The following is a 26,414-nucleotide window of genomic DNA, read 5'->3' on the forward strand; positions in this document are numbered from 1 at the left end:
ACCGGCTGCCCAGACAGCTCGTTCCTCCCACGCCTGAAGGACCACGGAAGCCGCCACGTGGGGCCTTCACTGGCTTGTGGTCAGGCCTGTGGCTGGATATTCTTAGCAGCCTTCAGCCGGTCATCCCAAGAATCTCAACTCCCCTGCCACCAGGGCTTAGATCGCTCACCGCCGGGGCCAAGATGTTCTCTGTTTCCAAGCAGACAACTCAGAGTTGAGTGAAGCGAAGCGTGCTTGTTTCAAAGGCCCGCAGCCCAGCGTCACACTCAGCCAGGGGCTGCTCACTGCCGCCTGGGCCTGACGAGCAGCCAGGTTGTTGGGAGAACGCGTTCTGACTTAGCAGGAACTGTTCAGCCCAGCAGGGGCTCTTGGTCACAGCAGGGCAGTTAGTGTGGCTCTGACCTCTTGCCTGGGCCCTGGGGCAACTCGGAGGCCAGGGAGTCTCAGATACTGGCTGACCTTCCTTTCTACAGGTCAAAGGCATCCACTGTGGGTCAAGAGGCAATTTTTTGGGGTCGTTTCTTACCGTTATTATTTTTTTAATTTTAATTTTATATTGGAGTATAGTTGACTTACAATGTTGTGTTAGTTTCAGGGGTACAGCAAAGTGATTCAGTTATACATATACATATATCTGCTCTTTTTCAGATTCTTTTTCCATAGAGGTTATTACAGAGTGTTGAGTAGAGTTCCCTGCGCTATACAGTAGGCCCTTGTTGGGTATCTACTTTATATATAGTAGTGTGTATATGTTAATCCCCAACTCCTAATTTAGCCCTCTCCCCACCCTTCCCCCCGTAACCAGAAGTTTGTTTTTGAAGTCTGTGGGTCTGTTTCTGTTTTGTAAATAAGTTCAGTTGTATCATTTTTTTTAGATTCCACATATAAGTGATCTCCTATGATATTTGTCTTTCTCTTTCTGACTTATGTCATTTAGTATGATAATCTCTAGGTCCATCCATGTAAGCAGCAACTTTTAAAAAAAAAAGGGGGTCCTGGGGATCAGAAATCCCCGTTGTGGCTCTTTCCTGAAATCCCTGGGTGAATTCCGCTTCTGGATGAACCGGTTTCTCCCACCCTGGAGGGTACCTCACACCTGGCATGCCACCAAGCTGTGTGTGCAGTGGCAGGTGGGGACGGGGGTGGAGGGTCACTGTGGGTGGGAGGGCAGTGTAGTCAGTAGGGGCGCTACAGTCAGTTAATCGCATTTTGGGGGTGAAGGTTTCTGCACATTCACCATCCCGTCCATTCACAATGGTGTTCAGAGGCAGAACTCATCAGGCCGCCCCGCAGAGCTGCGGCTCTGGCAATGGGTGTTGGCTTTGTCAGCCTTTTCTGCTGGGCTGCTACCAACACCGCATCCCTGAGCTGCGCTGTGTGCCCATCAGAACTGCAAATAATATGGCACTTGACCTCTCTCAACTCCGCACCTTTTCTTCTTGTTTTCTTCCACACTTTCTCATTTCTCTTGGGGTGGCTGGACCTGCAGCTGTGTCTTACTTTCCTGCATTTATCTGGCTCCGGAAGTCTGTGTGTGTGTGTGTGTAAGGGGGTTCTGGGGGGAGCAGAAATGTTTCCTCTCTCCCAGCATCACCATTCCACCAATCCACAGCAGATAAAAGTCAGGTTCAATGTCAAAACCCTGAGTCTTTGAGGATGCCACGTGGTGAGGAAAGGCAGCTGTGGAATGGATTTGGGGGAAGGGGCAGGGGCCTGAGAGGGGAGGAATAACAACCAGAGAAGCTGCGATAGGAGAAACCTTCCAAATCCCCACTGGGCTCTTGGTGACTTTGAGATATGAGGACTGGGGGGAATCGTTGAGCTAGGGGTTAAGGGGACCACGAAGATTCCGAACTCAATTCTATTCTTCAAACTCTTATTAAACACCCCGTATGTATAAGTCAGGTGTTATGGGAACTAGACTGCCCTGAAAAAGACACCCCAGGCACTTGGGGGAAGCGGCAGGCCAGATGGAAGATGGAGGGGTTTGTCTGGGGCCTGGGGTGTGGGGTGATAAAGGCCAGTGAGGCCAGCCTGGCTTGTCGTGTTCTGGGAGGTTGCCCACACAGTCTCCTCAAAGCCAGGAAGCCAGTGGCACAGGCACGTGAGGTCCTTGCAGCCTGCTGAGCGCCTGCAGTGATGTACTAGGGCAGCTGCCCTGGGAAAGATGCGTGTTTGTTGGAGAGAGTGAATCTGGAGGGTTTAAGGACCTAGAGTTGGAGTTTTTCCTCACTAACCTCACAATGGGCAGGTAATAAAATAGCAGAAATAACAGTACTCGCAGTTGCATGTTTGAGCATTTACTATAGTCTCCTGTCATAGATTAAAAATGGCCACAAAAAAAAAAAGATGGTCACAACTTTGTAGCTCTCCTCACCAAAGGGTGTGTTATGGGATGAATTGTGTCCCCCCAAATCCATATTTTGGAATCCTAAGCCTTAGTAGCTCTGAATGTGACTGTATTTGGTGTTAGGGTCTTTAAAGAGGTAATTAAGTTAAAATGTGGTCATTCAAAATGAGTTCACACAGGTGGGCCCTAATCCAGTCTGACTGGGTCCTTATAAGAAGAGGAAATATGGACACAGACACACAGAGAGAAGACCATGTGAGGACACAGGAAAAAGGTAGCCATCTACAAGCCAAAGGAGAGAGGCTTCAGAAGCCACCAACCCTGCCCACACCTTGATCTTGGACTTCCAGCCTCTAGATCTGTGAGGCAGTATATTTCGGTGGTTTTAGGCACCTGGTCTGCGGTACTTTTGTTATGGCAGCCAGAGCAGACTAATACAGAGTGGAATCTGTGTCCCCTTCCCTAGAAGCTGGGCTGGCCTGGTGACTCGCTCTGACCAACAGAATGTGGCAGAAGTGATACTGTGTGACTTCAGAGATAAGGCCTTAAAAGACCTTGCAGCAACCTGCTTCACTCTCTCAGGCAGTTCTGAAAATGCCACATAAGGAAGCCAGTTTTGTGTATTAGAGGATTCGAGGTGACAGGCTGGAGAGCCACTCACTGTTCACCCCAGCTGAGAACTGGTACCAACTGCCATACTGTGCATGAGGCCATCTTGGGCCTCCCCTGAGATGAGTGAGCTGCATGAACGAGCCCGGCCAACCCACCCAATGGTGAGGAAGAAGAAATTGTTGTTGTGTTAAGCCACTGCAATTTTAGAGCAGTTTGTTACACAGCAATAACAAACTAATACAGCTCATTGAAACGTACTATAGAAAGGGTTCCATCCCAGAGTTTTAGAAGAAAGTTATGTTTTCGTGACTATTGGGCAAAGCCCTCCATTAAGTGAGAAAAATCTTTATCTAGAACTCTTTCTTCCCTCAGCTACCTCTGGCTTGACCCCGCACTGTGTCTGTGCCTGCTGTTTCCAATTCTGAAGCACAGCATGGGGTACCTCTCAGGAGGGAAAGGGGGCAGGGAGCGCTTTCCCTGAATCAAGAGAGAGGAAGACCTCCATTTCTTTATCTGCCAACAAGGAGCGGCTGCCTATGCCAGTCAAATCCCCAGATGTCGTTTAACCGAACACCTTCTGGATACACAGCAGTAGAATCACTATGGAAATAGCCACCATTTATTAAGCACCTACTAATATTAGGTGCATATTTAATGCATTCTCTTATTTAATTCTCCTAGAAGTGTGGGCAGAACAAGTCACTAGTCACAGGGATTACCCTCTTGTTGATGAGGAAACTGAGACTCAGAGACGTTAAGTACCTCTCCTAAGGTCACAAAGCTAGTGGGCCTGGACTTGCAAAGTGACGGTCTTTCTTCTCCCCCAAGGTTTGATGCTTAAGGAGAATGGGGATCCCCCCACCACGCAGTGAATAGAAATAGGAGGAGCTGGTCTATAAGGAGGAGCCAGGCCAGGTTCGCAAGGGAGAACCAGGGTGGAGCCACCTGGAAAAGCCTCAGGGAGCAGGTGACGCAGTCCGAAGGGGGGAGGAGCTGGGAGGCCTTGGGGAGGTGGAGGTGGGGGGCGTGGGGAGCTCTTCATTGTCCTTACCTGGGGGCAGGAAGGGGCGGATGGAACCCACCCCTGTAGGAGGCCGCCCCTCCACCACCTCCCTCCGGGCTCCCCGCTGGTTTCTCCTTCTGGATGACTCTGCCCTCCCTCCTTCCCTCACTCCTGCTTATGCAAATCCCTAACCTGAAGACCAACTTGATTAGGGGCTGACTGTGTGCCCGGGGCCCTGCCAAGTGCTTATCTGCATCCCCTCATTTCATCCTCATGACTGACGCTTCAAGGTGGGCACCTCGTTATCCCCACTTTACAGATGCGGAAACTGAGGCACGGAGCCGTGAGAGGATGAGCAGCCTGCATTATGGCCTAGCCTAGTTAGTCCTCTCCTGGCCTCCCCAGCCCTCCGAGAGCTGCCCGGCCATGGATTCCTGAGGTGCTCCCACACGTGTATCATTCACTTGGGCACGTGGTGCCTGTTCATCAATTTGCTCTCCTTGACCGGCATCACGAAGCCTGTGGGCCATTCCTCGCCCTCAGCACGGTGTTGGGCACGTAGGAGCGCAATAATGTGAGCTCTGGGGGCTAAAGTGTTGCACGGCTGTGCGGTTCTGAGCCTTACCCCGCCCTGCTCTGAACAACACGGTCGCCCAACGTGAGGTGAGGCTGGTGGTGGTGATGAAGAAGGTGAGGGAGCCCCAGAAGGAAAAGCAGGACCAAAGGGAGCAGCATCCTCAGGCTGCCAAACACAGGTCCCGCCATCTTCCTCCAGAATAAGAGTGTGAGCAAGAGGGGTCCATGGGAGAGCTCCTCAGGGAGGGCACTCGGCCACCTTCCCAAAGGACAGCAGCTCACTGGAGCAGACGCATAAAGGCTCCTGCCTCTTCTGTCCTGCCTTCCCTGTTGGGCAAATCCTACCCACTCTGGCACCAGCTGGAACCCAGCCTCCCTCTTAACGCTGCCTTATCCGGAGGCACCCTTGAATGCAGCTCTGGAAGGCAAGCCATCCCCCATCTTCCCCTGGCAGCCCGGGAGCTGGCCCAATGGTCTCCCTTTGACCTCTCCTCAGCCCCCCGACTCTCTCCTGACCTGGGGTGAAGAAAGCAAGGGCAGAGATGGGACCCACTCCTGAACAAGAGAAGGAAGAACAACGCCCCCAAGAGCCACTCTCTGACTGCTTTCTATTCAGCTGCCACTCAGTTCCCCATCCCAACACGTGTGGGCCTCCCAAGGGACCCACACCAGGGCATCTGTCCTGAAGACATTGTGTCCTCAGCCGGGTGTTCCCATTTGGAGCCCAAGAAGGTTCCAGTTGAGCCCAGGCACTCGGTTGGGGCTGATACGGGGTCTCAGGGGACCACAGGAGACCTTGTGTATCCAACAACCCCCATCGGGGAATCAGAAAGTACCTCACTGCTGCCCTGTACTAACTATCCCAAGGCACTAGAAATGACTAGAAACTGAGAAAGAGGGAGTTCCCTGGTGGTCCAGTGGTTAGGACTCGGCGTTTTCACTGCCGTGGCCCAGGTTCAATCCTTGGTCGGGAAACTAAGATCCCCCCCCCCAAAAAAAGAAACTGAGAAAGACTGTCCCTTCACCCCATCCTTACAGCCCAGTAGACATGAACAAAAGCAACTGGAAACCTGGCACCTGGCACTGACTTTGCCCTGGGAGCTCCTGGGTCTCAAACTAGAAGAAGAGGAATTCACATTTGTCCAGCACTTCAAAGATATCTCACTTAATCCTCATCACAACCCCATCAGATACCGTGGCAGTTTTAAACAGGTCTGTGGGTCATTTGACACTCTTCCCATCAAGAGGTGAGGGCGGTGATCCCACTCCTAGAAATCTGGGTGGGCTCATGACTGCTCTGAATGCAACAGAAGTGATGCTGTGAGACTTCTAAGGCCAAGTCAGAAAAGGCCATGCAGCTTCCTCCTGGCTTTCTGGGGCACCCATTCTGGGACAAGTCAAAAAGAAGTCATGGCCATGCTGGGGAGTCACAGGTAGATGCCCCAGTTTACAGCCCAGCTGAGCTCCCAGACAACGGCCAGCAACAACTGGTAGCCGCATGGGCGTGCCATCTCGGACATCCCTCAGATGGCTGCAGCCCCTGTTGATACCTGACTGTAACGCCCAAAAAGAACCACCCGGCTGAGCCCTTCCAAGAACTCCTGACCCACAGAATTGTGACCGAAATAAAAGTTGTTTTAAGGGGCAAAGTAATTTGTTGATAAATTACCTACCAACAAATCTGGGGTAATTTTTGCACCAAAACCAGATCCATAGTGAGGTTCCCACTTCACAGAAGAGGAAACTGAGGCTCAGGGGGGTTGAGTGCCTTGTCCATGGTCACACGCCTGGCAAGTGGAAGAGTTAAGACTCAAACTCTGCCTTTCTCAATCCAAACCGTCTATCACAGCCCCTCCTCACATGCCCCCTGACATTGTCTCACTTCCTAGAAGAGAACATTCTTTTCAGAATCAATTAGTTTCCAAACCTGGCTGTGCATCAGCATCGACTGTGGTGAGAGGTGAAGATAGAGATTTCCAGGTCCCACCCCAGGTCTAAGGAGTAAGGCCAGGACACTGCATTCTACGCTGACACCCCAGGTGATACTGAGACCATTGGTGAGTGAACCAAGCAGCAGGCCCCGCTGCTCAGCCAGGTTATCAGAGACAATTAGAGGGGACCAGCAAGCTTTTCTTCAAAATATACCCAGTGTCAGGACACCACTCACCACATGTGCTCATGAGTCAATTGAGACTTTCTTGATCTTACCATCTGAGAAGTCTTCTCCGGCCCCACACAACTAAGAGACAGAACCTAATGGTCATGTATCTGATCAATAAGCACATCGTAGGCAACTGGTGTGTGAGAACACCTTGCTAGACACCGTGGTCCGTCCAAGAACTTACAACTGAGCTGAGGAGATAAGGTGTAACCGAAAAAACAAAGGATAAGTTTTCTGGCTGTGACGATAAGCACAAAGGCACCTGGGAGATTTCAACTTAAAGGTAGTCTGGGAGGGATCTGTGGAGGAGGTGTGCCTGGAGCTGGGCATCAAGGTGAGCAAGGAGATCATTCCAGGTGGGGGATCCAGGAGCTGAGTCTCCCTCAGGGAGCAGAGCGGGCCAGAGGGTGTGGGTGGGCAGTGGGAAGCCTGGGGCTGCCGGGCAGGTGTGCTTGTGTCACATGGAAACCACTGTAGAGCAGGACCAGATTGGTGGTGGTTGGGAGGGTGGGAGTGGGAATTTGAGGCTCGATCCAGATTTTTATTTTCTCAGTTTCCAAAAGCTACTGTCATTAAAGATCAAGGACCACATTTCAGCTTTTCCTGAAAAGTAAAAGAAAACCATGTGCTTTTATTTCCCAGGGCATCAGCTAACATTTTCCCCAGGATGGTTTTACAGGAGACACTTGGGAGAATTTTCAAGGAAGAAAAATCCTTTGTTTCTGCCCTTTAGGAGCTTGAAATCTCATAGGGTCCACCAGAATGCCTAAAAGGAAAGAGAAAATTCCAAGTGCTGGCAAGGAGAATTCTCCTATTCAGTTCTGGGAATATAAACTGGCATGACCACTTTGGAAAAGGTTTGGCATCATCTATGAAAGCTGAACACAGGCCCAGCGACTCAGCTTGTGGGTATACAGACACCCAGCAGAAACGTGTCCATCTATTCACTAGAAGGCATGAACATAAGTGTTCATAGTGGCACTATTAGGAATAGCCCCAAAGCAAAACTGCCCAAGTACCCATCAACAGGAGAATAGCGGAGAAATAAAATGTGGTGTATTCATACCATGGAATAGTACACAGCAAAGAGAATGAGTGAACCATCCAGCACACACTACGGATGGATCTTATAAGCACAGCGTGGAGCAAGAGAAACCAGACACACAAAAATTTCGTATCGTAGATTCCGTTTCTATAAAGTACCAAATCAGGCAACGCTAATCATGCTATTAGAAGTTAGGTTAGCAGTTATCTCTGGGGCCGTAGTACTTGGAAGGGGGCACGAGATGATTTCTGGGGTGCTGGTGATGTTTCCTGATCTGGGCACTGGATATATGGGTGTGTTCATCAAGCCCGACGCTAATGATCTGTGTGCTTTTCTGTACAGCTATTTTGCGTCAATAAAAACGAAATCATTACCATTGTCATCGTCATCATCTAATGGGGAATGAAGGCAGAAGGCACAGAAGGGCCTCTGGGATAGAGTTGCGAAGAGATTTGCATGAAGAGTGACAAAGAAACAAAGCCGAGGGACGTTCCGACATGGATAAGTTCAAGATGGACCCAGTTAAATCAAGCAAAGTTGTCAGTGAAATCAGAGAGCAAGTTGCAGTTTCAGGAGTGCCCGACACGCTCCATAATGGCGGCTGGTCTAAGAGGCGATTACATCCAGCTGGTCCCCTCTCCAGACCTAGGCTAGGATTAGTTACAGAAGATGGATCACCTCACACACCTTTGGAGACAGGAGGCAGAATTCCCCCAAATAAGAGATGGTCTGAATCCTCATGGGGCCCCACCATTAAACACCTGCCCCAACACTCCATTCTCTCTGCTTACAAGATGTAAATCTCGATGCTGCCACCTTGAATTTTTATACAGTGGATTCCTTTGATTGGAATCACTTTGGGCAAAGGTGATTATACTCCATTAGCTGTCGGAATCAATTGAACAGCGAGCTTTCCTTCCTAAAGGGAAGGGCCAGTTTCCAGTACTTGGCTTACTGCAGAGCCCTGGAGGAATTCATTGAAGGGAGGCCCGATTTTAAACAACATCACTTTTTGAAGAGACATTAGGCATCCCTCCCACACTATTCAAGGATGGCATGAGAAAGGCAGGGCAGGATGGGGGGGAAAGGAGCTGTAAGAAAGAGCTGGAATTTTCGACCTATTCCCTTAAACAATCAATGCATGAAGAAGGCCTGTCCTAGACAGCCAGTGAGACTAGCTAGAATGTCTACTTGGTAGTAGAGTGAGGTCCAGTGGTGACACTTCCTGGGTCTTACTCCAGATTTGTGTCACTCCAACACATGCTCAGAGGCCAGCAAGGACACTTGCTAGGTCTCGGGTCTCCTCTGGTTTTTCCCACCTACACTCCCATCCTTATGTAAGAAACCCAGGCAAGAAGAAAGGTCTCCATCATAGTGTTCTTTCTCAGCATTGGGATGGCCTGTGGTCCATCTTCCCAGGTTTCCTGAGGTTGGCGGCCATGATTCAGAAGCCTCTGGTCCCATAATAAACCACCTCAGGGATGTGAATGTGTAATTATTGCATGGATTTAATGTAATCTAAAACAGAGGATTCCAGCAAAGGCAGTCATATCATTTCTTTTTTTTTTTAAACTTTTTTTTTTGTTTTTAATTTTTATTCATTTATTTATTTATTTATGGCTGTGTTGGGTCTTTGTTTGTGTGCGATGGCTTTCTCTAGTTGTGGCAAGTGGGGGCCATTCTTCATCGCGGTGTGCGGGCCTCTCATTATCGCGGCCTCTCTTGTTGCGGAGCACAGGCTCCAGACGCGCAGGCTCAGTAATTGTGGCTCACGGGCCTAGTTGCTCCGCGGCATGTGGGATCTTCCCAGACCAGGGCTCGAACCCGCGTCCCCTGCATTGGCAGGCAGACTCTCAACCACTGCGCCACCAGGGAAGCCCCATATCATTTCATATACGTATTTGTATATATAAATGTCTCAGCTAGAGATACATAGTTTTGGTTTGAACCATCTGTTTCAGATTGCATTACTGTTCCCAAATCTTCACCCCACCCTATATCCACGCCCTTTGCCACGTGACTTTACAGTTCATCCCTCTAGAGGTGGAGTGGCCCCCCCACCCCCACCCCATTGATGTCAGGCCACGAATGTCCTTCAGCCAGTGGAATGTAAGCAGAAGTAACAGTGTACAAGCTCTGAGTCTAGGACTTGAGTCATTGCATTTCTACTCTACCCTCTTGCACTTGTGCTATTGCCAGGAGGCCGTGTCCCAAGTAGCCCGTTCGTCCTTGGAGGATGAGAGACCCATGGAGCAGAATGGACCCAACCCACACTTGCAGTCAAGCCCAGTCGGGCACAGTCTAGATCAGCTAACCACAGGGGATCCACAGACACCGATGTGAGAACTAAATGCTTACTGATGTCAACTACTAAGTCTGGGGGTAGTAGCTCGTTATACAGCATAATTGCAGCAAGCGTGGACTGATATTCCACCTGAGCACTTTATTCCATCAATGCACGATCTGCCATCTAAAAGAACATCTCATTTCTCTCCCCTTACCCCCTGTTTTTTTTGACCATGCTGTGCAGCATGTGCGTTTTAGTTCCCAGAGCAGGGATTGAACCCACACCCCCTGCATTGGAAGCGTGGAGTCTCAACCACTGGACCGCCAGGGAAGTCCCTCCCCTTACCCTTCTTAATTCTTCATAGATTTATCATAACCTGAAATGTTTTATATATATATATATATATAAAAATAAATATATATATGGCTCATGCACTTATTGTTTCTCAAGTAAAACATAGTTTTATTATGGCCAAGATACTGTTTTGTTCCCTGCTGTAAACGCCCAAAGCCCTAGTAGGAGCGTGGCAGGTGTTAAATAATTATGTACGGAATGGATGGATAGTCCTTTTTGCCTTCAATTAATATGCCTCTTGTCTAATTTGTGTTCCTCTGTGAAGCTCAACGACGTGGTGATAGGCAAAGTTGAGGAAGAAGAAAACATTTTGTGCAGAAAAAAAAATCTGTGAGCAGATCACCGGATATTGTCCCTGATGAGGGGTGAGGGATTTTTTCCTCAAGGAGCCGCTCCCCGTGGTCAGGGCCCTCAGAAACCACAGCAGGCCTCCAGAACTGTGACAAGTCAGCAGGTGGCTTGGCCAGCGCCATCCAGTGGAACCACGACACTGCTAAGTTTCTGTGGCCCATCTCAGGGGCTGTCCTCAGCCTTAGGAGGTTTGTGTGTGTCGGTTCACTGGGGGGAACTTCAAAGGGACTGATGTGGCTTCCAAGAGCCGTCAGGACATTTGACTCCCTGGCATTGGGCCAGCATCACACGTTAATTAAATTATATGGCAGAAACACCACAATGTCAAGGTCAGACATTACAGCCGTCAAAGCCTAACATTAGGCGCAGTATTTTATAGCACAGAGCAAAGTATACCTTTAAACAAATTTCCTTATCTTTCCCGTGTCGTCTCTTGCCTCTGGCTCGTCAGACATCTGCCATTCGACGCTGCCCATGTGAAGAGCATCCCGGACAACTTTGTCTGAGGGTCCTTAAGACCCTCTCTGGCTTGTCAGATGCGGGGGTGGGGGGGTGGTTCCTGGGATCGTACCCACTTGCCCCCGTCTGACCCTCAACTTGGGCCTGAAACGGGCCTTTGTGAGCCTGGAACTCCCTGAGGGAGAAGGATGTATTCTTCCTGGCTTTGTCCCGAAAGTAAACGCTAGTTCTTTCTTCGAAGATGGTTCTATCAGCAGGGAAGCAACTAGCCAGGCTAGAAAATGGGGAGGAAAAAAAAAAAAAAAAAAAAGGCTTTCCCTCCAAATGTCTTTTTAATAAGCACGGCTAGAAACTCTTCATGACTGTGGAAACTGTCCAGGGGAAGCCCCCGGCTCCGAGCAGAGCTGAGCCAGGGCAATTCTCTCAGGCTGGGAAGGATTATGAAGCCACATTCTGGGTTTCCTCCGGCCTCTCTCGCGGTTACTGATGAAAACTGGGAGGCCATGAACTCAGGGCCAAATGACTCACGTGCAATCACCGAAGCAAAGCTGATACCAAATGTGTTTGTCTTGTCTCCCCAGTACCTGTTAAGCACCTTCTATATGCCAGGCACTATTTTACTTGCTTTATCTCCATAAACTAACTTAATTCTCCCAACATTATGAAATCTGTTGTTTTATCTGCCCCCCCCTCCATTTTTTTTTTTTTTTTTTTTTTTAAACTTATCATTATTATTTTATTTATTTATTTATTTATTTTTTGGCTGTGCTGGGTCTTCGGTTCGTGCGAGGGCTTTCTCTAGTTGCGGCAAGTGGGGGCCACTCTTCATCGCGGTGCGGGGACCGCTCTTCATCGCGGTGCGCGGGCCTTTCACTATCGCGGCCCCTCCCGTTGCGGGGCACAGGCTCCAGACGCGCAGGCTCAGCAGCTGTGGCTCACGGGCCCAGCTGCTCCGTGGCATGTGGGATCTTCCCAGACCAGGGCTCGAACCCGTGTCTCCTGCATTAGCAGGCAGATTCTCAACCACTGCGCCACCAGGGAAGCCCCCCCCCTCCATTTTATAGACAGGCAAAGTGAGGCACTGAGAGCAATTGCCCAAGGCCACACTGAGAGCAATTGCCCAAGGCCACACTGAGAGCAATTGCCTAAGGCCACGCAGCTGGTCAAGTGGCCGAGCCAGGTTTGGAAGGAACCAGGGCAGACTGGCTGTGCCCTACCAGCTACTGTGTTGTCTTGGCTATTGAATCCCAGAAACCTCCCATGAACCAAGCGCAATGATAAGGTGCTGGGGGCTATGGGGGGAGCACCCTGTACAAGCAATGTACCCATGAGGGCCTAAGTAACATTTTAAGATAAAGTTAAATTAATTCAGATCTTTGAAAGGGTTTTGAATTCTTTCCAAGAGTAGGAGTGTTGAATAAATACAGTGCTTTCAAAAACCTGCCTTCCTATATGGGTGTTCATTGTACTTGTTCTTTACATTTTTCTGTGGGTTTTGGATTTTTTTTCAAAATAAAATTTAAATGTTTTAAAAAGAATTAGCTTTGGGCTTCCCTGGTGGCACAGTGGTTAAGAATCCGCTTGCCAATGCAGGGGACACGGGTTCGAGCCCTGGTCCGGGGAGATCCCACATGTCACGGAGCAACTAAGCCCGTGAGCCACAATTACTGAGCCTGCGCTCTTGAGCCCGCAAGCCACAACTACTGAGCCCTCGTGCCACAACTACTGAAGCCCACGCGCCTAGAGCCCGCGCTCCGCAACAAGAGAAGCCACTGCAATGAGAAGCCCGCGCACAGCAACGAAGAGCAGCCCCCGCTCACCGCAAGTAGAGAAAGCCCGCGCGCAGCAACGAAGACCGAACGCAGCCAAAAATAAATAAATAAAACAAATACATTAAAAATAAATAAATAAAAAGAATTAGCTTTAATAGACTATCTTGGGGGGTTTCCCTGGTGGTCCAGTGGTTAAGATTTCACGCTTCCACTGTAGGGGGCACGGGTTCGATTCCTGGTCAGGGAACTAAGATCCTGCATGCTGTGGGACAAGGCCAAAATTTTTTTAAAAAAGAAAATAGACTATGTTGGGGAGGGTAAGCAAGAACCCGGGAGTGGTGATTGCCTATAGAGAGGCAGCCTGGGTGGCTGAAGAACGGTGTGGTGGGACATCGGAGAGGCGCCCCTTGATATTCTCGGAATTTTGTGCCACAGGCAGGTGTTATCCGTAGCATCTGCCGTGCACGTGACATCGCCTGGGTGGAACCTCAGGAAAGAAAGCGCAGAACTCCCGGTTCCCAAGTCCCTATCCAGCAGGCTGGCTGCTCAGAGTGTGGGGGAATCTTTGGTTATCCAGCTGTAAGTGGAAAGTGGGCAGAAACACTCCATCCACTCTTTGGCTTGAAAAATATAAGCTTGAGGAGGAAAATCAAGGGCAGCTTTCTGCCGGCTTTAGGTACTTGTGAGCACAGGGAGGTTTTCAGCCACATGGGGCTTAAATCTCTCGGGGAGACTGTAAGTTCTCTAAGGAGGGACCCAGAGCCTGGTAGCCTGGGGTCTCCCCCAGCCACCCCCAACAGTCGCAGGCACCGTGCTCAACAGACAGAAGGGGCTCTATGGAGTGCTTGTGGAATGAATGAGCCGTGCTCACCTTCGGACAGGGTCCATCTGGCCCGATACTCTCCCCGTGATATGTATGGGTACCTCTTGGGGCCTGGATGTCACACTTATCGCGAGTTAGCAGTGCTTCCCAGCCTTGACACACATAGAACGTGATGATATTTTTATGACGCACAAGGGTAAACAGCGACGAAGTGTTCACAACGGCTGCACTTGACTGCTCAAGACCTGAAGCTACCCCCGCCCCTGCCAGACCCACCGGGCCACCCCAAGGGTCTGGCCCACTGGCAAGCCCGTCGCTCTTGGCAAGCTCTGGGTGGAGGGCTGCAGGGGCCATTCGCTGGCCGTCTGGAGCTAGCCACCTAGATGAGGAGAGGGCGGGCCGAGGGCACTGCTAAGGGGCAGCAGGGTTTTCTGGGGTTCGGGCTAGATGCGAGGGTGTGCCCCGGGCTGGGGGGCGACGTGGGCCTGAGTGGTGGGCTGGACGGGGCAGGCTGCCAGCTCCAGCTGGCCCGCGGCCAGGAAGTCTGACTGAACTTGGGCCAGCCCTGTTGGCCCACAGACTCTGTAAGCTGAACTGCTCCAGCGCTCCTGGGCCTTTGTTTTCGCTTCCCCACCGCTCTCCCTTAGTGTTTAGGAATGTGCTTTGAAGGTTCCAGCGTGTTTCGCCTCTGCTTAGAGAAACCAAGAGCAGAGGCTGGGCGGAGGCCAGATGGCTGCAGGGAGGGCACCTGTGATCACACTGCGAGCGCCCCAAGGGGCAGGTGGAATCCAGGGGGCGCAGAGCGGGGGGTGGGGGCACTTAAGCCAGCCCCCTTTCTCTGCTGGAAGACTGTTTCCAGTGCTAAACCTTGGAGAGTCTCGGGTTTATTTTGTTAAGGGAGGCGGTATTCCCTTACCAGCTCCCCCAGAGAGCCTCCATTTATCCAGGAGCCTTTGGGGGGTAAGCTACACTCTCGTATTTGTCCAGAGCAAGAGAGAGAGCTGCAAGTAGTGCTCGAGCTAGAAAAGTTGCCTTCTCCGTTCGCACGAGACTCACTTTCCTGGCCTGCCTTGGGAAACTGCCGGCAGGCCCTCCGATGACAGCGGAGTGAAAGGCCCTGGTCTAGATGGCCTCTCTCGCACCTCCACCCCTGGGAGAGTGGCCTCATGTCCAGGCTGCCCTCCCGTAAACCTCACTGTGGCCCTTCGAGTGGCCGGCCAGCTTCCTTCTTCCCCAGCCCCCTCGCCCACCGTCCTTCATGGCCTGTGTTACCCCCTACTCACCTGCTCGGGCCTTGGAGGGCTCCTAGCACTGTGGTCTCGTAGGCCCAGCACAGCGCTTTGCACACAGCAAGCGCTTAACAAATGCTATGTGACAAAAATACCTGGGCTCTGCAGTGACCAAGATCACCCTGGGTCCCTCTCTAACCAGAAGTCCTCTTCCTCCTCTGATTCCCAAAGCAGGGAGCTCTGGGTTCTGGTCCTACTTTTGGCACTGATGTGTCACCTTGAGCTAGCGTTGTCACGCTCTGAACCGATTTCCTCAGCTGGACTAAATGGGGGCTCAATCAAAGCCCTGGCGGCTATGCTCTGAGATCTGCGCGCACTCCTGTTTTCCCAGCTGTTGCTTTAAGCCCTGGTCTGGCCATTTCCGTCCTGCCAGGGCTCGGGTCTTAGTGGGGTCCCTGGCCTTCGGCTGAGGATGCTTCCTCTGCTTTTCCACGGTCCGTTTAGCTTCACAACATACACACCTGGTCCTTGGGCTCCTGACACGTCTGCTCCTTTCTGTCCTCACAGCCAGTTATACAGCTCCAGCTCCCACGTGCGACGGGGCCGTGGCACATGAGCAATAACTCCAATGCCACAAGGGCACCCGAGTCATTTTTCTGCAGCTAGCATTGTCTGTTTGGAGCTACGGAAGACCTCCCTCCTGCCTGGTGGTGACACAGGCCCTGTTTAGTTATGTGTGGGCTCTGGATTTTTTTTTTTCTTCCTCATTTCCATGTCTCCTTGATTTCAGCATGAGAGTTAAATGTGCACTCAGAGGCTCTGCTGAGGATAAACAGAGAGTGTGATCGGGGGATCCCTTCCTGTCTCTCTCAGAAGATTCACTTTCTCTGCCCAGGTAATGACCGCCTCCCCCCCACCCCACCCCACCCCAGCTTCCTCTCAGCCTTCATATATTTAGTGCACGTTGCCCTGGATAGAGTTTAATTAGGCACCAATGCACCCAGGGGCAAGGACCCAGGCCCCCTCTCGGGCTGAGCAAATGGGGCCCAGCCCAGGCGCAGGAACCTGCAGCCAGCCTCCCCCCTGGCTGGTAAGTGATGGGCTGCCAGCAGGTAGAGGAGGCTGTCCATTCTCAGCTAATGATCGCCTTAGGCGCCAAGTGATGGAATATCCAGGCGGGCTGGCGAGCTGCAGGGTGCGGCCAGGGACAATTGTATGGACCAGTTTAACAGGGCTGGGGCGGGGTGGGGGGAGGAATGGCAGAAGGAAAGCTCCGTGCGTGCGTGTGCTTGCGTGTGTGCTTGCGTGTGTGTGTGTGTGTGTGTGTGTGTGTGTGTCCTGGTCTCTTTTCTCTCTCCTCCCCGCTGCCTTTCCCTCGTTCTTGCTCTCGCTTTCGGTTTTCTGTTCTGTTTCTAGCCCACGCGAGTTGAAATTAGAAAGGTCTCTGCATTCATTTATTTGTTTTAATAAAGACAGCATTTTTAAGCAGCATATTTGCAGCAATTGAGTGCTGAACTAAACACCAAGCCAACTAAATGTGTTAGGGGGAAATGAAAAGTCAGTTTACAAGAAACATATAATTAATACGTTCTCTGACTTTCCCTAAGCCTTTGTCTGGCTGAGGACAAGACAGAGGGACCATAATCAACTTTAATAAAATGAAAGACGGTATTGAGGCAAAAGGAGAACAAAAAAGTTTGGAGTAGGAAACAGTCCTCAAGAGGGGATTCTTGAGTTAATAATAAACGTTTTAAAAAATGAATCTTTTCTTGCCTTATTTTTAGTCAACAGCCATTTTCTCCTTCTAACTACAAAGGCTCCAGAAGGCTCTAGTTTGTACTGTACCTGTTAACAGTGACTGAAGCTGAGACCTGGAGGGGGTAGGGGGAATATGGTACAAGGAACCAGCAGGAGATGCATGGGACTTTCCAGAGGCTGATATACCCAGGATAATGGAAATTACTATTGCACAACACCAGAATCTTCACGTGGCCTGACTTCCAATAAACTGTTCCCCTCCTCACACCTTGGAGAAAGTGAAATGAGACATTAGACTTTCAATAATCTCATATGGTGATGATCAATCAAAACCCAGAGGAGAAGTCCAATTTATAGAAACTGTATCTGCTTCACTGGGCGGCTGAAACCAGGGAGCTGATAAGAACACCGTGCTCGCCTTTGATGTGTGAAGTTGCCCCAAAATGACAAATGCCAAAAAAACCCAACCCAAACACTGCCTGTATACATGGGGGCTTTTCAAAGGGAGAGGGTGCTCGGGAGAGGCCCATGCCGCTGCAGATCACCGTAGCGAAGCACATGTACAGGCCGCATAAAAACTATTTTTATTATCTTTTGGCTATTTTAAGTTGGCCTTTCCATCTTTCCTGTTTGTATTATCGCAAATGAAGTTTATTTGCTGAATTAACTTTTAATGGATCCTCTACTTTATTCTTCAAAGTTGGCTTCTAGGACTTGGGCCTTTTTAGTCCGGACCCCTCTCGCCTTTGTGACCAGCTCTCACCCCTCACCCCCATTCCCATCCTGGAGGTGAAGGGCTCTGCCTCTGTTAACTCCTTGCCTGCTGGTGTCTTTTCTCTGTAGCTACTAATCACCTCCTTTTGATCATTGTCAAGTTCTCAGGTTGAAGGAAGGAGAAAGGACCTCTTGACCATTCTGGCTGGCTTTCCACATGAGCCTGAAAATGTCGACAAATTTGAAACATCTGCCGGTCTGCTTTGGTCTGATTGCTAAAATATGCCGACCCCAAGCCCCCTCCCCCCCGCCCCTTTTAATCTGTTTCATATTCACAAATTAAGCATTTAGTCTGGGTAATAAATCAGGGCGGTTTACGAGGCTCACACGAGACAAACAAGCGAGTAGGGCGCAACACAAGCCCCTGGAAGCGGCGTGCGCGGAGCTGCCAGGAGTCGGGAGCTCCACGCGCTCGAACGCGGAGAGCAGCCCTGGCGCGCCCTGACATGCCGCCAGCACCCACACTTTGGCTGGTCCCGGAGCGGGCGGAGCGGAGGGGTGCAGAGGAGCAGCCCCAGCCTGGGCCCACACCCTCCAACCTTCCGCGCGAACCCGCGGCGCCCGGCCCGCCTCAGCTCTGGGCAACTCGGCGCCCCCGCCCTGCCAGGGAGGGGCCACTGGCAAAGGCGACGGCCTCAGCCGGCACACACCCTGTGGTGGGCCCATTAAGCCTCTCCCAGCCGAGAAGCCGAGAAAGCTGGATGCCCCTCCCCCACCTCTTCCATCCGGCTGGGCTCAGCCTTAAAGATCCCAGGCCCACAGTCGCAAGCAGTACGAAGGATCCCCCTCCACATCCACGAGTGACCTCCACTGAGCCTGGGCTCGAGGCACCGCCGCCTCCCCCCACCCCCCAATCTCTCCGCGTTGCCTCCTCCCAGGTTTTGGTCCCAGCAGCCACAAAGCTACTTTCCGATTCAAAAGGGGGGGGGCGGGCGGGGGAAGGGCTCTCCTTTAGAGTGCATCAAGGCTTAAGAGAGGCATGGGGAGGGGAGCAAAGGCACAAACAGGGCTCAGGGCCCCGCTGCAGAGACCCCCGTCCGGGCTTTAGCGACCACCCAAACTCAGGGGGCTTCAACCTGTGCGTTTCCCCCCCTCCCCTGTGCATCAGGGAGAAGCGGACCTGGACCGGGGGTCTTGGACCAGTCCCAGCCTAGGACCTCGGGAGACCCTGAAGGGGAGAGTGGCTCCAGGTCACCTCGTCCGAGCCTCCGTCGCCGTGCCATGCTCAAGTTCCCTATCGATTGGCGTTCTCAAACGCTATCGTGGGACGCGGCGGCAGAGAACGGAGGGCGGGAAATCGGGAAGCCGGAACCTGCAGCCCACCCCGGACCAGGGCGGGATGGGGGGGAGGAATAGGAACAATTTCCCCATCTCGCAACACAGTACACGCATCGCCCTTCCTCTCTTCTCCCGGCACACATTCCGACTGCGAAAGCCATTACCGCCGGCGCGCGAGAGACTTTTTAAATATTTACAGCCCGCTCTCCGCACGGTAGCCTGATCCATCTTGTGGGCGCGGAGGCGGGGCGCGGGGCTCAGCTCCGGGGGAGGTGCGGAGCCGGGGCGGGGGGCTCCAGCCGCCTCCCCCGGCGGCCCGCGGGTCCGCCCGGAGCTCCCCACCTTGTCCTCCCCACCAGGTGGGGAGGGGGCTGGAGACTGCGCGCAGCGAGCCCGGGGCCCTGCCAGGGCCTGAGCAGGCGGGGGGCAGCGTCCGGGAGGAGGGAGGGCCGGGAGGCTGATTTAAAGGTTCTCACCGGGAAGCGAGCGAGGCACAGACCTGAGAGCCGCCGCGCGGTGAAATCCGAGGAGCTCTCTTGGCGAGGAGGGGCTGTCAGAGGCCATTTATCTCTCGCCAGAGTGGAGGCTCGGCTCCCACACCGCCCGCGAGTAACAATGGCAGCGATCAGCAGCTCTGCACGCGCTTCAGTGCATGAATGGATTGCGGAAGATGCCTGCGCTCCTCTCGGCTCAGGCGGCTCTCGGAGCGCCCCCTCCCCGCCCGCCGCCCCCGCCCCGCCGGCCTCCTCCGGCCGGAGAACGCGCGGTGCGCCTCTGGGTTCGCGAGTCCGGTCACTCTCACCCCGACCCCCCGCCGCCCTTCCCCCTGCCGCCGTTCCCAGGGCCCTGGCACCTTGCCACCGCGAGTCATTAGGGGCTGAAACTTGACACAAGCCTTCCCGACGCAGACACCCCCGCCAGCCCCCTCCCCCCTTCGCTCCCCTCGCGGCAAGTTTACTTTCAAGGAGTTGGACGGTGTTTCCGCCTCAGAGACCGCCCGCGCACGGGTCCCAGGGGGAGGGGGCGGGCTCGGAAGGGTGTCTTCACCTGCCCCGCGGCCTAGGGTGTTCGCAGGCCCCCGGCTGGCCCCCAGCCCCAGCGTCCAAGGCCTGCGCCCCCTCCTCCTCCCTTTGTGGCGGCTAATCCACCGAGAGTCCCTGCGATCCGCACATGCACACGCACTTCGGGCACCGCCACCCGGACCCACACGTCCGGCCAACTTTCGGGTCAGCGGCATAGCCGTGTACTCAAATTCTCAGAGGCATACAGTCTCGAGAGTTCGCAGAACGCCACAGACGGCGCGAGGTCGGCCGCAGAAGTGGTTCCCTTTAACTCTGCAAAGTAGGTTCATGAAAGTCCCCCTCCAGTTGCTGCCTAGGGCTGGGAGCAACGAGGAGCGCAGTGAGGGATACTCCGAGCCCTCTTGGGTTTACTTTCGGGGAGCTAAACCAGAACCTCGGCATGTTTCAGTCCCGGAGGTCGCCAAGCCCCGGACGCTGCAGCCTGGCGCGGGGGAGGGGGCGCCAGGGGTGCGCACTCCGAGGGCAGTGCCAAGTAGCCCTCGAGAAGAGGCCGAGCTGAGCCTGGGTTGAGGGAAGGCGGTCACACACGTGCGCAAAGAGCGAGGCAGCGTAAAAGCTGAGACGCACTCGGAGAGGCAGAGCGCGACCGGCCGACCCAGGAGACTGGCGAGGGCAGGCGAGAAGTTGGCAGCGAAACAAAGCGGGAGGAGAGAGCCAGGGAGGCTCAGCCGCAGACCCGGAAACGCAGGCAGCAGCAGATGCCCGAGCCCCGACGCGGAGGCGTGCGCAGCCAGGCCCTGCCTGGCATCCCCCGGTTTGCGCGCCCAGGGACGCCGACGCGGACTCCCGGCAGGGCCTACTGCCAGAGCTGGTCTCTGTTGGGCCTGTGCTGGCTCGGCGAGTCAGCTTGGACCTTCCCAGCAGATGGTGGGGTCCACGGAGTGGGCTTAAATGATAGGTACCCCTCTGGTCCCCGCCCCTCCCTGACCCCCGGACAAAGGTATGGGTTTGAGGAGCTCCGCACTTTCTCAAGGCAAGAGTGCAGCCCTCGAGTCTCCACCCTGGGGGGCCTCTGGCAACTGTTTATCTGACTTGGAGGCGCTGGGAGGCCGCCACCCTCGACCGAATTGACATTCCAACTTCCCGATCGCAAGACCCCTACGGCAAAGCCCACGCCCTGACTTTCCAACAATCGGGAATCAAGACTGGACTTCCCGCCAGGAGGAACAGCGTCATGTGAGAAGAGACCCCCAGCCTCAAGTTCTCCGCCGCTCCCTCCCACCCCACCCCCACTGGGCCAGCAGCGCCCCCTACTCACTGATCCTCCCCACTTCTCCCCCCCGCTGGCTCCGCAGCCCGGGGCAGCAAGCCGCGGAGCGCGCCTCTCCTCCTCGAATGAAGCTGAGCGCTTTCCCGCGGCTGTTGGCTTGGCGGCACACTGGCTGTACCCACCCCCACCGCGCGCGCACACACAAACACACACACACACACACACACACACACACACACACACACACACACACACACACACACACACACACACACGAGTCGTTCTCGCCCTTCCTGTCTCCCTGCTGGGCGTCCTCGAAACCTAACTGCACAGCCTGAGTGCAGAGCCCCGGCAGAGTGGGGAGCCCGGGAGACCAAGCGGAGGTGGCCAGGGGAGAGGAGGAGAGGTCCCGTAACAGGGGAGGGGGCGCACGCCTGAGAGAAAAGAAGCCAGCCCGCAGCCACAGCCTGGAGGACAAGGGGAGCATAAAGGGAAAGCCAACACTAATCCCTCAGCCAGCCTATGTGGGGCCTGACAGTTTACAAAAGCCTTTTCCCTGAATATTATCTCCTTTGCACCGGCCTCACCACCGGGCTGTGAGGGAGGTAGAGCAGATAGCGTTACCCCCACTGGCAGAGGAGAGAGATGGGGCCCAGAGGGGTTAAGAGAGGTCTGCACCAAGGTCTCAGAGCTAAGAGTGGTGGAGGAGGCCCCAGGCCTGGGGTTTCCTGCTCCCAAGTTCACTTTCCTGTTCAATAGCTGTGTGTGTGTGTGTCTGGGTGAATATCTGTGTGGAGGGGAAGGGGGATGGCCGGACGGGAACCAACAGTCCCGTTAGGGGAGTCCAGGAAGGAAGGACACAGCCTCACACCTTTTCCTCTACTCAGGTCTCACCCGACAGCCTCCGCTCTTTCCATAGCAGCCTGCGAGCTGGCCCCCAACCCACCTGCCCAGGGGTGAGCTGTCGGTGCCTGGCCGTGCCTTCAGCAGTGGCTATTCCAGAGGTCTTGTATCTTTGGGAGGCCCCGCTCTGCTTGTCTGCTCAGCTCTCCTCTCTGCCTGTCATCCCCGCCCCCAGCCTCGGCTGCAGGATGCCTTGCGTCCAACTGTGGTTTCCGGGCAATAAAACAACTATTAAAGTCTCAGGCACGGCTGGTGATTTGCATCACATCCTCTCGTGCATGGATTCAATATTTAATACACAATATTGAATACAGATATTAAAAATCAATAGCTGGGGACCCCTGGGGAGGCGGCACAGTGCGATCCTGCTTCGGGAACACAACCAGCTCCTCTAAAGAGACAGGAACGGCAAGTTCAGCCAAGCTGAGCCCAGCGCCAGGGAAGTGAGGAGTAGTGGATGCGTCTCGGCTTCCTGATATGCTGAACTGTGCCATTCCTAAGTCACGCTAAAGGGAGGCCAAAGGAATGATGTGCTCCCAGGCTTTACTAGCTGGGGAGTGGGATGGGGTAGGATTTATTTCCAAGCAAGCTACCAGGTGGATGGAGCTGCCCTTTTTGCTGCCATTTGCACTTCAGTTTGGTTCAGGTCTGAGTCCTGCAGGCAAGCACTCAACACTTCCCACCATAATGGCTCCTTCCCAGGGCCTCATGACATCCATCACCGATAGGCCCCATGGGGAGCTTTTGGCATAAGCTTTCAGGGAGATGGACTGGGAATTCCAATGGCTCAGAATATTCTTTGCACAGTAAAAGAAATGTGAATTAGGCTCGGAGTCACAGGGTCTTCTGAGGCACCACCAGCCTTCAAGACAGAAACCCTCGGCCATGTGACCTGCTGAAGGGCCTGGTGATGGCTGGCTGGTGACAGAGAAGGGGATGACGATGAGAAGGAGGCTGGGACATTGAAGTACTCCTGCTACAGAACAAGAATCCAGATTGTCTGTTAAACAGCCAGGAGAAGAGCGAGCTCCCGGGACGCACAATTATCTTTTCAGGCCTGAAGAGGAACACAAATTACTTTCTTCTTTATCAAAACACAGAAATACACTTTCCCCTACACAGAAACAAGGTTCTCACACACTGATAGCGAAGGGGTGAAGAAGAATAAACATCTTTGAAAGGATTCCTTTTTTTCCACTACAGAAAGAGAAGAGAAACTAACAGTGGGAGACACACTTAGGTTATCTGATTGGAAGGGCCTGGAGGTTTATAGATGCCAAAGAACTAGGTGAACTTGACCTATTGAAGTGCCATCCCAGACACTAACTTATAATATTAGTTTTATAGATTCCCGTTTTTATCATAGCTTAAATCAACATGGATTGAGTCAGAAATCTTGCTCTGGTTATAAATAGAAAGGACACCTCAGGAAGACCCCAAAGTGGCAATTTGGGTAAAAGTTAGAAGGGAAGGAAAGAGGTGTTAGAAAATGACAGTTAATGAGCCAGTGGCCTTGCCTCTTTGTTCCCTAACAGTTGTCAGAGAAACCATCAAAGGGAGGGAACAGGGGCCCTTCTCAGAACTGTCACAGGAAAAGCTGATGCTCTCTGGCTGCTATAGATCCCCTCGGTGGTGGCTCACAGACCCAGCCCCCTGGGAGTTTGCCTGCCTGTATTTATGCGTTTCCGGGCTGGGGGTGCAGCCACTTTTACAACACCGGGCCCTGGGCCTGTGAAACCCACTAGCAAAAGTTCTTTTCAGAGGAAAAGACGTTCTAAGGCGGATGTTGGATATAGAGCAACTGCTCCAGCATCGTCAGCAACGTCTTCCTGAGTCCTTCGGCACTACCAAACTCCCTGGCTCCTTCCCACCTTGGCCATCGGGCCAGGCTCTGGGCCTCCTCCAGACCCATGCAGACCTGACAGTTTGCAGACCCCACAGTTTGCACCTAGCAGGGTCATGTGACTAGGGTATGAGACAGCTGGCCAAGGGAGAAGGGAGGCTCAGCTGGGGGGACCCAAGGGCCCAGGAGGGCCTCCTGGCGCAAGCTCAGAGCTGATTCGGCTTGGAGGAGGTAGGCAGCCCCGGACTGGAGGGCCTCCCCACCACCCCGCCCTTCTGAACGTTGTCCTGGAACCAACCAAAACTGCTAGTGGAGTTGTTCCTGAAGCCTCTCAGGGACTACCACTACCTCCGGGTGCAAGACAGCAAGGACGATGGCTTTCTGCCCATAGGATCCCCTGGATAGTATTTGCATTCACCAAAACAAGGGGCTTGAGATTCTGGCGCGAAGCCTCACAGTTCGGATAAGACTCTACCTCCCCTCCCACGCCCCGCACAAACACACCCCCGAACTGCTGGGGTGTACACCGAGCTTGAGGCCAGGGTCAGCGGAGGGACGGTCCCCACCACCAACAAGTTGCCGGCGGAGATAACAGCTGTGGGAGGGGGAGGGGAGCCGCAAGCAGCCACGACTGAACGGTTACGATCTAGAAAATTCAACAAGAGGCCGCCGCGGTGGCGGCGGCGGCGGCTCCAATTAGCTGAGCCAACTGGGAAGGCAGAGAGCGAGGCGGCGGCCCCGCCGATCGTGCCCGGGGCGAGCAGGCGGGCGGGAGCGCGGGGCCTCGGAGCTGCCCGGGCGGCCCTCGCCCGGCACCTCCCGCGGGCTCTCGGAGCGCGCCTGGTGTTTACACACTGTCCTTCCGACACGGGATCAAGTTTCAGGCCGCGCTGGAGGCGCCGGGGGCCGGCCACAGGCCCGGGAGAGGGGAAGAACTGGAGCGGGATCTAAGGCAGCGCTGCGCGGACAAGAAGGCCTGGCGCGCGTGGGCACAGCTAGTGCAGCGGTTCCCCCGGCGGTGGGGCGAGGGGAAGTCCATCGGGCAGGGTGGGCAGGGCAGGTGGGCCTGCGAAGAGCTATCAGGAGGGAGAAGCATCTCCGAGTCGCAAGAGTGGTGTGCTTTGCTCACTCTGGCCGGAGAACTAACCCCCGGCGAGGGGAAGGAGTGAGTGCCCAGAAGCCGGGCGCAAAGACTGCTCTGAGCGCCCCTTGCGAGCTCTTCACTCCTTCCCCCCAGTTCCTTTGATACACTACCGGATTCAGACCATTGTTGGGGAGGAAGCGGGGACGGTCTGTGGGCTAGAAGAGGAATGCGCTATTGGAGACCTCGAGCTTCCCCGCGCGCCCGGGCCCCGGCGCTGCCGAGGCCTCGGGCCGAGTGCCGGAGGGCTCGCCGCCCCGCGCCTCCTCTGAGCTGGCAGCGCGCGGGTGCCCCACGCTGTCAGGCGGCGGCGGGTGAGCTTCCAGCAGCACAGGCACACTGTAAACAGCTGCGTGCGCCCCCCCCCCGCCACCGCCCAGGCTGGGAACCTCACCCAAACACCATGTCGCCTTCTCTCCGGCTCCCGGCAGAGGCTGGGGGGGGGGGGAGGGGGGAGGCGCCGAGGGCGAGGCTTTTGTAGCCGAGCCCGAAGAAGGAGGGCCCCCACCCCACCCCCAGGCCACCGTGGCCCGGGAGCGAGCGTTCTGAACCTGCAGGGGTGCGGGGTGCTGCGGGGAGGGGAAGGAGTCAGCGCCTGCCCCCTCCCCACTGAATGTCTGCTTTGTTCCGGAAAACAAGGGAAGCATTAGGCTGCTGCCCCCGGGGAAACACAAAACTTCTTTTTGAATCTCGGGAAGGGCGGTTGACTGCGCTACGGGGCTCCTGAGACAGACCGAGGAGGGGAAAAGCTGAGAGGGCGGGTGGAGACAGGGAGACTCCGGAGGGAGGACGACGGACGGGGGGGTGGGGGTGGTCAGCCGCTCAGGGTGACCGGGCGGGAGACCCGGGAACCCGACTCGGCGCGAAGGTGCCGCGCGAGTTCCAGCGAGCAGCCAGCCCGGCCAAGTGGCGCCGGCCCAGCCGGCGGCCGTGCCAGCTTCCTGCCCTGCCCAGGACCGCGGAGCAGTCGGGGACGCCGCCGCAGGCTGGCCCAGAATCGCAGAAGGACAACGGGGATGGGGGGCGCAAAGCTACAAGTAAACCCTGACTAGAACTTTCTGCACCACAATTCCCCCCCACCCCCAGAGTGGGCCCGGACCCCGGGCCTGTGGGGCGTCGGCTCTGGGCTTTCAATCTTGGAGGAGGGAGGGGGCAAAGGCCTAGGGAGCTCCCCCGCGCGGGAGGTGGGGGACAGTCTGAGGTGTCTTTGGTCCCATTTGATGACCGCTAATCCGATCGGCTCCCAGGCCCGCTGTGCCGTTGCGAGGGGGCGGGTCACTTCTGCCCTGGCCGGTGCGTGCGGGCGAGGGAACGGAGCGAAAGCAGACCTGGAGCTCTTGCTCTCCAGCTCCCTGTCCTCCCCCGACCGCCACCCCTCACTTCGCCCTTCCTGCACCTGAGGA

General features: G+C 54.4%; 1 protein-coding gene across 2 annotated transcripts in view; it reads right to left on the reverse strand.

Moving 5' to 3' along the window:
- BCOR (BCL6 corepressor) overlaps nucleotides 1-26,414 on the reverse strand; it is a 115,064-nt gene that overhangs the window by 66,719 nt on the left and 21,931 nt on the right. Inside the window, exon 1 of one of the 2 annotated variants that reach the window (XM_057538179.1) lies at nucleotides 19,309-19,410. The exons of the other annotated variant lie outside the window; for it this stretch is intronic. The gene's annotated coding sequence lies outside the window, so the exon portion shown is untranslated. Of the gene's footprint in view, nucleotides 1-19,308; nucleotides 19,411-26,414 lie in introns of those variants that run through there. 2 annotated transcript variants of the gene reach the window in all.

This window comes from Balaenoptera acutorostrata, chromosome X (genome assembly GCF_949987535.1).
Source record: "Balaenoptera acutorostrata chromosome X, mBalAcu1.1, whole genome shotgun sequence".
In the NCBI taxonomy this organism is placed as follows: Eukaryota; Metazoa; Chordata; class Mammalia; order Artiodactyla; family Balaenopteridae; genus Balaenoptera; species Balaenoptera acutorostrata.